We start from the raw sequence: 11,401 nt of genomic DNA on the forward strand, positions 1-11,401 counted from the left end.
AGGGGCGTCCAGTACACCTGGAATCGACTGCCCCAGGGGTGGAAACACAGCCCTACCATTTGCCATGGACTGATTCAGACTGTACTGGAACAGGGAGAAGCTCCCGAACACCTTCAGTACATTGATGACATCATTGTGTGGGGCAACACAGCAGAAGATGTTTTTGAGAAAGGGAAGAAAATAGTTAAAATCCTTCTGAAAGCTGGTTTTGCCATAAAACAAAGTAAAGGGACCTGCAGAAGAGATCCCGTTCTTAGGAATCAAATGGCAAGATGGACATAGTCAGATTCCAATGGATGTGATCAACAAAATGACAGCCATGTCTCCACCAAGTAGCAAAAAGGAAACGGAAGTTTTTTTGGGCATTGTGGGTTTTTGGAGAATGCATATTCCAAATTACAGTCTGATTGTAAGCCCTCTCTATCAAGTGACCCAGAAGAAGAATGATTTCAAATGGGGCCCTGAGCAACAACAAGCCTTTGAACAGATTAAACAGGAAATAGTCCATGCAGTAGCTCTTGGGCCAGTCTGGGCAGGACAAGGTGTAAATAATGTGCTCTACACTGCAGCCGGGGAGAATGGCCCTACCTGGAGCCTCTGGCAGAAAGCGCCAGGGGAGGCCCGAGGTCGACCCCTAGGGTTTTGGAGTTGGGGATACAGAGGGTCCGAAGCCCGCTATACTCCAGCTGAAAAAGAGATATTGGCAGCATATGAAGGGGTTCGAGCTGCTTCAGAAGTGGTTGGTACTGAGGCACAGTTGCTCCTGGCACCCCGACTGCCAGTGCTGGGCTGGATGTTCAAAGGAAACGTCCCCTCTACACACCATGCAACTGATGCTACGTGGAGTAAATGGGTTGCACTGATCACCCAGCAGGCTCGAGTAGGAAACCCCAGTCGCCCAGGAATCTTGGACTGGCCGGAAGGCAAAGATTTTGGATTATCACCAGAGAAGGAGGTGACACGTGCTGAAGAAGCCCCACTGTATAACAAACTGCCAGAAAATGAGAAGCAATACGCCCTGTTCACTGATGGGTCCTGTCGCCTTGTGGGAAAGCACCGGAGATGGAAGGCTGCTGTATGGAGCCCTGTATGACAAGTCGCAGAAACTGCTGAAGGAGAAGGTGAATCGAGCCAGTTTGCAGAGGTAAAGGCCATCCAGCTGGCCTTAGACATCGCTGAATGGGAAAAGTGGCCAGTGCTCTATCTCTATACTGACTCCTGGATGGTGGCAAATGCCTTGTGGGGCTGGTTACAGCAATGGAAGCAGAACAACTGGCAACACGGAGGCAAACCCATCTGGGCCACCACATTGTGGCAAGATATTGCTGCCCGGGTAGAGAACCTGGTTGCAAAGGTACGGCATGTGGATGCTCACGTCCCCAAGAGTCAGGCCACTGAAGAACATTGAAACAACCAGCAGGTGGATCAGGCTGTTAAGATTGAAGTGGCTGAGATGGATCAGAACTGGCAGCATAAGGGTGAATTATTTCTAGCTCGGTGGGCCCATGACACCTCAGACCATCAAGGGAGAGATGCGACATATAGATGGGCTCATGATCGAGGGGTAGACTTGACCATGGATGTTATTGCGCAGGTTATCCACGAATGTGAAACATGAGCTGCAATCAAGCAAGCGAAGCGGGTAAAGCCTCTGTGGTATGGGGGATGATGGCTGAAATATAAATATGGGGAGGCCTGGCAGACTGACTATATCACACTCCCACAAATCCACCAAGGCAAGTGCCATGTGCTTACAATAGTGGAAGCAACCACCGGCTGGCTGGAAACATATCCCGTGCTCCATGCCACTGCCCGGAACACTATCCTGGGCCTGGAAAAACAAGTCCTGTGGCAACATGGCACCCCAGAGAGAATTGAGTCAGACAATGGGACTCATTTCCGAAATAACCTCATAGACACCTGGGCCAAAGAGCACGGCATTGAGTGGGTGTATCACATCCCCTATCACACACCAGCCTCTGGGAAAATAGAAAGATACAAAGGACTGTTAAAAACTGCACTGAGAGCAATGCAGGGTGGAACATTTAAACACTGGGATACACATTTAGCAAAAGCCATCTGGTTAGTCAACACCAGGTGATCTGCCAATTGATCTGGCCCTGCCCAGTCAGAACCCTTACATACTGTGGAAGGGGATAGAGTCCCTGTAGTGCATGTAAAAAATATGCTGGGGAAAAGAGTCTGGCTTATTCCTGCCTCAGGCAAAGGCAAACCCATTCATGGGATTGCTTTTGCTCGAGGACCTGGGTGCACTTGGTGGGTGATGCAGGAGGATGGAGGAGTCCAGTGTGTATCTCAAGGGGATTTGGTTTTGGGTGAAAACAGCCAATGAACCAAATGGTATGCTGTTAATTGCCATATAATGTTGTATCTCATCACTACTATGGTTGCTATATGCCATATCAATGGTATCATGGTGGGAATCTCCCAAATTAATTTAAAAAATGAACTTTCATTGAACCAAGCGAAGTGCAGTGGTAATAGAATGAGGACTAACAGTGCAGCGGTGATGGAACAAGGACTGACTTCAGCATGCAACAATCCAACACCACACACACCATCTCTCTGAAAGACTTGTACAATAGATGGAACCCAAAGTCATGGACTAAATAAACTCAGTGGACATTTTACAGGGGTGGTCCATAGACTAGGGGAATAATAAATGAAATCTGTATGTTCTATTAAAGGATGAGAAGGTGGGTAGGGGTTATTGAAATTGTATTGGATAGTATGGGACCTGAGCATGACGTAAATGATCTGGACTAAGGGGTGGATACTGCCAAGGTTTTAGCTGGGATAGAGTTAATTTTCTTCACTGCAGCTGGCCTAGTGTTGTGCTTTGGACTTAGTATGAAAATGATGTTGAGATAACACACAGATGTTTTGGTTGTTGCTGGGTAGCACTTATACTAGTCAAGGACTGTTCCAGCTTCCCGCGCTCTGCCGGGTGCACAAGAAGCCGGGAGGGGAGGGGGCACAGCTAAGAGAGCTGATCCAAACTGGCCAAAGGGATATTCTGTATCATGTAATGTCATGCCCAGTATGTTAACTGGGAGGAGCTGGCCGGGGGAGGGAGGCAGCAATCGTGGCTCAGGGACCGACGGTGTCGGTCGGCAGGTGGTGAGCGGTTGTATCGTTTGTGGTTTTGGTATTTTTGCTTTTTCCCTTTTCCTTTTTATTATATTATCATTATTGTTATTATTGTCATAATATTATTATAATTATTATTTTATTTTAATTATTCAACTGTTCTTATCTCAACCCACAAGTTTTTTTTTGCTTTTGTTCTTCTGAATCTCTTCCCCCATCCCAGAGGGGTGGGGGGTTGAGCGAGCGGCTGCATGGTGTTTAGTTGCCGACTGGGGCTAAACCGTGACATTTGGTATGACAGAGTGTGCTGCTGAGTATTAGAAAGTATGCTATCACGTTCCTGCTTGTCTTACAAATTTTTGAACCATTTGGTAACTTGGCAAAGTTTCTTCGGTTTGTTTTTTGAGACATATTTTAGGTAGAATATAATAAGAAGGAAGGACTTTTGGATCTAGCTGGAAGACACTATTTTGACTTCCATATAATTTTTTTTCTTTCCAAAGTGGAAAATGCATTAACCTATAATTTTAAAATAAGGAAACTGAGGTATACAGAAATAACTTGCACCATGGGCAAATTGAGCCAGAAAAACAATTCCAGATCTGAGGCTTAAATTGTTTCCATCCAGACCTCACAGGACCACTGGAATATCATCTACGTGGGGTCTGGCCAAGGGCCTGTGTCACCTAGTGTCCTGTGCCTGACGTGAGCACAAATGGATGGCTGGAGGATGAGTGAAAAGGGCAGACACCTGCTGTACAGGGACAGTTATAAAAGCAGAGGTTGACGTTTGTGCTGATTTTGGCGGGGATAGAGTTCATTTTCTTCACAGCAGCTAGTACGGGACTATGTTTCGGATATGTGCTGGAAACACAGGGATGTTTTAGTTACTGCTGAGCAAGTGCTTACACAGAGCCAAGGCCTTTTCTGCTTCTCACCCCACCCCACCAGCGAGTGGGCTGGGGGTGCACAAGAAGCTGGGAGGGGACACAGCCGGGACAGCTGACCCCAACTGACCAAGGGATATTCCATGCCATATGACGTCATGCTCAGCATATAAAGCTGGGGGAAGAAGGTATTTGTCTTCCCGAGTAACCGTTCCATGTGATGCAGCTCTGCTTTCCTGGAGATGACTGAACACCTGCCTGCCCATGGGAAGGAGTGAATGAATTCCTTGTTTTGCTTTGCTTGTGTGCACGGCTTTTGCTTTACCAATTAAACTGTCTTTATCTCAACCCACAAGTTTTCTCATTTTTACCCTTCTGATTCTTTCCCCCTTCCCACTGAGGAAGAGTAAGTGAGCGGCTGCGTGGGGCTTACTTGCTGGCTGGGGTTAAACCACAACAATGTTTTAGAAGGTTTAAGTGTCACAGTGGAGGTTTGTGACAGAATTAAAGTAGTTGAATAGTTTGGGTTGGAATTGAAACCTCTTGAATGGGGGTTGATTTGATTATATGCACTTCTGTATCATTGATGACAAAAATGACATTGCAGGTCATTTGCTGATTAGCCTGTACCAACTACTGATGTAGGAAGGTGAGGGGAATCTCTCTGAATCATTTAGTAGAGACAGCACTGATCTTGCAAAGTGCTGTCAGCACAGATTATGAATAAGATCAAGAACATCTGGTAGGCATATTGTCCTCTTACATAATCAGATACTAAAATATTTGGAAAGCAAATAAAAATTTTTTCACCAAGTAATTAGTCCTTTGTCAGCCACAAATTTTTAAAGTTACTTATTTATAATATTGCACACGTGAACACTCCACACGCAAGATTTTTGCTTGTGATACTGGTTGGCCATCTCAGTGTGGATTTGTAACCTAAGCTACTACCCAGAGATGTACAGGTTTATTGATCAAAATGGTTTCATGCTGAAGAAACAAACTTGGAGAGCTCTGTTCTTTTCCCCAAAAAGACTGTGATTAACCTGGAATTTTTTTTTCTTTGTGTACTTGAAGAAATGAAAGACATATGCTAGCATTCTGCCTTATTGTCCATTCCTTTATGTGGTTGCTGAACCCAACAAACTGTTTTTTTCCGTTAGATTTACGCCCGTTGTCTCTCTGCCATGCTACTCCCAAAATTGTTTCAGCCTTCCTCTTTTGCTTGTCATGAGTGCAGCAGAAGCCTTCCACCGCCCTGTGCGTTTGTGAGCCAGCCACCAACTGCTGGTCTGAACCAAATCATTAAATCCCTATCTGTTACATGACCTTGCTGTCTAAGACTCTACTGCGTTGGCTTATATTAGTTCTAGGGAATATAGAATTAAAGCAATGCATACTTTTGCCGTGAAGGAAGACTCCGCGTCATGTTTGGCTTAAACAAAAAAAAAGCATTGCATGCTCCGCGCAGAAGGACTTGGGTCACCTGTGCTGAGATGGCATGGTTAAGTTGGAGGTCCCTTCTGGCAGATGAAGCCTATGTAAAGATTGATTGCCCTCATCCTGGCTGCATGGTCCTACCCTCCTTGCAACAGCCTCAGTGCTCAGCAAAGCCTTTCATTTGGGAATGCTAGGCCGGTTAGGGCTTTGTATCGGGAGGCAGAGGGAAGTTAGTCAGGGGGTTTTGTGGGGGTTTTTTTGTTGTTTTGTTTTGTTTTTTTCAGATGTGTGGGTTTTTTTAGTTCAACATCTGAAATGAGTCAGGGAAAGTCCTGATGGCTTTTGGAGGGAGAGGGTGAGACACCAGATGTCAGATGGGTTTAGGCTGCTCTGGAGGTGCGGTCTGCTGCCTTGGGCTGAGCTGGTGTGATGACTCGCTGCTGCCAAAAGTGGGAAGTGCCCTTCCTCCCAGCCCTGCTCCAGTACTCACTTGCTGACATAAAGACTATAAGTTAACTTGCTAACCCCACAGGAAACAAATGGATAGTTTTCTGCTGGGCTGGTGAATTTAGATAAGCTTGTGTAAGGTCCAACTTAGCGCCAAAGCTGGGGCCAAGGAGCAGATGCTGTGCTGCTGCAGACGTGAGGGGGAGAATGTGCAGGGCTTCCTGCTTGGGGGGTAGTCAGCTCTGATACCAGGGGACCATATATTGTGCAACAGTACCTTCAGATGAAGGACTGCTTTTAAGCTTATACAAATGTTAGGATGTGAAAAAAAAATGTTTTTAAATGTATGTGAGAAGCAAAAAGCATCTCTTAGGGAGTTTTGGTCAACTCGTGCTCACAGGCAGGCACAGGATACTGGGTAACACAGACCACTGGCCAGACCCCACTGAGGTATTCTAGCAGTCCTGTGAGGTCTGGCTATGTAAGCACTGTAAAAGGCAGGTGAGTTATTCTGGTCAATGGTGCCACTGATTTTGAAGGATAAGGTCGTGTTTCCTCACCACAAAATCATTCTTTTCTGGTTGCTGATTAAAGCAGACTTGCCAAGAATGATGTCCTGGCATGGTTGTAAAACTGCTCAAGTGAACAGCTATAAATGTTGAAGTGGATTTAATTTTATCAAATGTCAGGAAAAAAGAAACGTAAGAAAACCGAGGCATTTCCTACCTTAAGCTTTTTAAATAATAGAAAATTATTATTTCAGTCCCTTTAGATTTGAGAGTAAACTAAGTGTTACTGGCCAAGTACAACTTTATCAGTTAGCCAGATGACCATGCTTCTGTACTCATGTTGTGAAAGGGTGTTTTTATTCAAATGGGAGAGTGAACAGTGGTGGTGTTCCTCTGTGAAAACACAGGGTTAATCTCAAGTTGTGAGAGCTCCTTATTGCGGCATTGGCAGCACATCAGTATTTGTTCTGGAGGGTTAAGCAAGGGATGCCAAATTAAAAAATGCTGAGATCGGTGAAAACAGCATTATTTCAGTGCCTAGAAGTTCTCCTTAGACCAGGACTCCCAAGTGCCAGATGCTCCACAAATGTAGAACAAGACAACACAACCCGATGTCAGTTTACGCATTTATCTGCAGGACTACTGCAAAAGAAAAGCTGGCCTGTTTGGCTTTGAAGTGTAGCAGTTGCTTTGTAGTAGCTCCCTGCAGGAACACTTCCGCCGCGACAGCCCGGTAGGGCTGTGGTTTTGAGGAGACAAATCTCTTGATGACGTGCGTTATTGCTCCTCCTTTCCTGTCACTTCCCTTTGCTGGACGCGATGCTCCTGCAGCCAGGGAGTGAGGCAGTTCAGCTCTATCACCCAATGCATAAAGGCATCCAAAAAGTTTTCAGGCTGGACCATCAAGCTGAAACAAATTGCCCTAGAACAGTGTGACCAGCAGGACATGGACAAAGGAGCAGGAACATGTAGCTGGGACAGGCAGGTCTGTCTTTCAGCTAGCATGAAAAAAATAAAAGATCCAAGGCAAACTAAAGCAGTCTTCCAGTAGCGCCACAGAAAATATCATCCCATGGCCAAACCTCTTCCAGTTGCTATTTTGATACAATGATAAAAAAAATATTTCTCTATCCTTTGACATTTAACCACTAATTTTAAACAAAATGAAGCAAGAAAAAGTCTACAGAATTATGACCAGAAAACCTTACCTGCCTTTTACAGTGCTCACCAGGAAAACCTGGCCTAAAATTTGCTTAAGAAGAGTATAATTGCCAGTGGGAATAAGAGCTGCCCAGAACAGAGTTTCTGGAGCTCTCAGGGAAAAGAGCAACCAGCAGGTTGTGCTGGTGCCTCACATGAACTCAGTAGCTTGGGAGGTCTTGCAGGGTCCTGAGAGAATGTAACTGGGGAAAATATTTGCAACCTAACAAAACAGTTATGAGATGTAGCTATGCTGTAGTGGTATTGGTTGAACTGTTATTGCTAGTGGAAAAAATTCCACTGTGCTACTCTTCTGCTTATTTTTCAGCCTTGAGATTGCTAGGTCCTTACTGTCGCTAGTTCTGACATCCAAATTTTCTTCTGTTCCTTTTCCATTCTCCTTGCATCTTTTATTTTTCCTTTCCTTTGTCTGCTTCCTCTCCATTCTTTTTTGCTTTTTAAAGTAATAACCGACAGCTGAGTATGAGAAAGAGACTTAAAAATATCAGACAGGTGAGCTCTTCTCAGTCTGAGGGCTGAATTTGCAACCGTTAAAATAGTCTGTGCTGCTGTTGTGGTATTTCAGCAGAATCTCTTCTTTTTTATTTCAGAAACCTCGTTTGATTCCACCATGGAAGAACTTCCGTTGGCCACCAAAGATTTTAAATGTGAGAAATAACCTGGAAGAAAGTAACCACGGTAGATGTTTTGTTGTGAATCTTTGGCCATATTCCCCCAACCCCCCACAGTCTCCCAATACCAACCTTGTGTGTGGCAAAAGGTCACTTTCTGAAGCCATTTGGGATTTATAACCTTCTCAGCACATCCTCGAGTGCAGTACAAAGAGATTGTGAGCAGAGACCAGTAAGCAGAAAGGAGGTGCCTGTCGGCCTGAGGCGTGAGCTTCAGGCTCTGGTATTTAATTCACCTGTATCAGGATGCCAGATGTTGTCACGTGAACTGGTAGTGATGCCTACCTGCAGGGAGAGGTTTCTGCCTGTTTCTCTGCTGTTCATTAGGTGTCTTACCCTACTTCTGCCTGCTCTTACCTTTCATCCTGTCCCTCATAATTACGTCCCAATCGCTTTACAATGTCAAGTGGAATAAGTCTTCATCAGTTACTCCTATTCCTTCATCCACAGATGCACACCTTACCTTGTTTTCTCCTGAAACCAGGCTTAATGCTTCCCTCTGACTGGACTCACTGGGGACTATAAAAATAAGGAGAAAATTTCACTATAGACCTGATTCAAAGACAGTGTTTTGTGGTAGAGTGATAAGACCTATAACTAACATTGGTAATCAGTGATTTGATGGTTCTGTTAGTGGTATTCCTTATTCCATTTTTTTTACTTAACATTCTTATGATGTGAGGAGAGACTTAAGCTAAGAAGAGTTGCTTCTTTTTTTTCCTGTTTCTTTTTTTTTTTTAATATTGGGTTTTTCTTTCAAAATTAAGTGTGATGTTTATTCCTCAGCTAGAACAGTAACCTTACTGATAACAACTCTGTTACTGAGGAAATTATCCCAGTAACATGAGTGGAGTGTTGATTTCCTAGGGGAAATGAGCAGCAGAAATCAATAAAACCTCAACAGTAAAAATCTAAACTTCTGCTCATATAAATGTCTATGTAAGGCCCAGAGAGGTATCAGAAAAGTCGGAAATATTTACATATGTAGAGTGAGCTAAATTATGTAGGTGATGAATTTCAACCCATGTTCTTAAAATACAATTTCATGGTCTGGGTTTTTTTTTTGTTTGTTTGTTTTAAGGTGTGATTGAATTCATCTAAGTTCTTTTTTTCTGTGAAGGCTGTAAACAGGGCAAGCCGCCTGCACCAGCGCTCTGTTGCTTTTCTGGAGAAGCATAAAACTACCCTGATGTATTGCTGTGGTCCATAAAACGTGACATGTTCTTTAAAGTGGTGCTTGTGATTCCTGGGACTGGAGTGCTGAGGGTAGACCTAGTTGATGATGCTGAGGTGGCTGGTGCTTTCACCTGCAGAAGGATGTGAGTGTAATCGCAAACAGGAGTAGGAAAGCAGAAAGCAGGAGGTGTGGTGTGATGGACCAGAAAGAGCAGGGGCTATGGGGGGCAGAAGGATTGTGAAGGATCGCTATTTATGAGAAAAATCAGGAGTGCCTGCAGAAATAGCAAGTAACAAAAATGAGACAGGCAGCAGAGAATGGAGGGAGGTGAAAGGACAAATCAGAAGACACCTAATAATATAATAATTAAGGAGAAAATTAATCAGAAGGAGCAGTCTTTGTCAATTATGAGATAAACTGTCACACATAAGGCTGGAAATTTCTTTGTAGTGAGAGGGAGTGGCAGAAAAGACAACTAACACCTCACTTCGGGTGAAAAGTGTGAGAAAAGATCGATGAGAAGAGGAGAAGCCAGGAAGATTAGGTTGCACGTTCTTATCAGTAGTAATACTTCCCACTTCTGCAGCTTCCTGATCCGGAATGTTTATCCATTTATTCATTCATCTCCTCTGTCTCATCGTTCCCCGCACCCTTTTCGTTGTGCACCAGCTGAAGAGCCGTTACCAGACTGCAGTCATGCTGAACCTCCACCGTCATCTAAATGGCTGGTGTGTCCCCACTCTCCACTCACAACAAATACTGCGTATATGTGTAAGCAGTTAAAGATGTATGTATTTCTAAATTAATATTGTACCATTGGCAAAATTTATTGGCTGCACTTTTTTTCATGTATTTCTCATGAACATGTGTGACTTTTTCCTTTCCTTGTTTGGAAACATGCTGCTCTTCTGTCAGCAGAATGTTATGCAGAATGTGATGGGGAGGAGGAAGGTAATTCACGCTGGCCACAACCACAGTGTCGGACTTACCTGAGTGGCAACAGAAAGTTAGTTTGATTTCAAGAAAATGTTGTTCAAGGGTTAATATTTTCTTCCTAGTTTTATTTATTGAGAGAGAGATCTGAATGCCTTTATTTTCTGTAACTGAATACTGACCTTCCAGAATGCTTAAAATAAAACAGTTTTCAAAATCTTACAGTATTCTTGTGTGGACAGAAGTTGTTTCGTCTTTTAGTAGGGTGTTGCCAGTTTAAGTTTACTTTAAAAAAAAAAACTGGTATCTTTGAATGTCAGCGTTTGTCTCTTATTTCATGCCACTTTTTTCCCCACTCGATTCATCTTGCGTTGGAGTGCCATGTCGCTGGCAGCTAAGCTTTCTCCCACCACGTGAGCACTCTCTTTAGCACTGTTTGCAAACTCTTAAACCTAAAGCTTAGGTGGTGTAGTTGAATGGTGCTGTGTCCCTGTGGCATACCTGAGACAGCTTCGAACAGAGCTGGGGTTGCTACTGTGTATGGCCCTGAGAGGGAGCGCGAGACCACAGCAACAATTTTTGGTTTAGTTGGAAACTGTAATTTCTTTCTTTGGCTTGTGTGGTGGTAAAGTTGAAGCAGGTCAGGTTTTCTACAGGGGAAATAAATCTTGTTTACTCCTATAGTTTCTCATGTGACAATACATTTGAAAAAATAACATTGACGTAGCGAGTGTGATACACAGGGATGCTTGTGCAGGGCAGGGCAGTTATTTAGCTACATCTGCTTGGAATCCTTGTCTGCTGGTTTTGGTTTGGTTTGAATTATAGAATCATTAAGGCTGGAAAAGACCTCTAAGAGCAAGTCCAACCGTCAAACCAACACCACCATGCCTCAAACCATGTCCCGAAGTGCCACATCTACACGCTTTTTGAACACCCCCAGGGATGGCGACTCCACCACCTCTATGGGCAGCCTCATCCCATGCCTGACCACTCTTTCAGTAA

At 44.1% G+C, this 11,401-nt stretch overlaps 1 protein-coding gene across 1 annotated transcript in view; it reads left to right on the forward strand.

The window, feature by feature from the left end:
- The window catches only part of N4BP2L2 (NEDD4 binding protein 2 like 2), a 55,947-nt gene extending 45,334 nt beyond the window's left edge, over positions 1 to 10,613 (forward strand). The window contains exon 11 of the mRNA XM_064441044.1: positions 8,206 to 10,613. The gene's annotated coding sequence lies outside the window, so the exon portion shown is untranslated. The remainder of the gene's footprint in view (positions 1 to 8,205) is intronic.
- The last annotated feature ends 788 nt before the right edge of the window (positions 10,614 to 11,401 follow it).

The sequence above is a fragment of the Phalacrocorax carbo genome, chromosome 1 (genome assembly GCF_963921805.1).
Source record: "Phalacrocorax carbo chromosome 1, bPhaCar2.1, whole genome shotgun sequence".
NCBI classification, from domain to species: domain Eukaryota; kingdom Metazoa; phylum Chordata; class Aves; order Suliformes; family Phalacrocoracidae; genus Phalacrocorax; species Phalacrocorax carbo.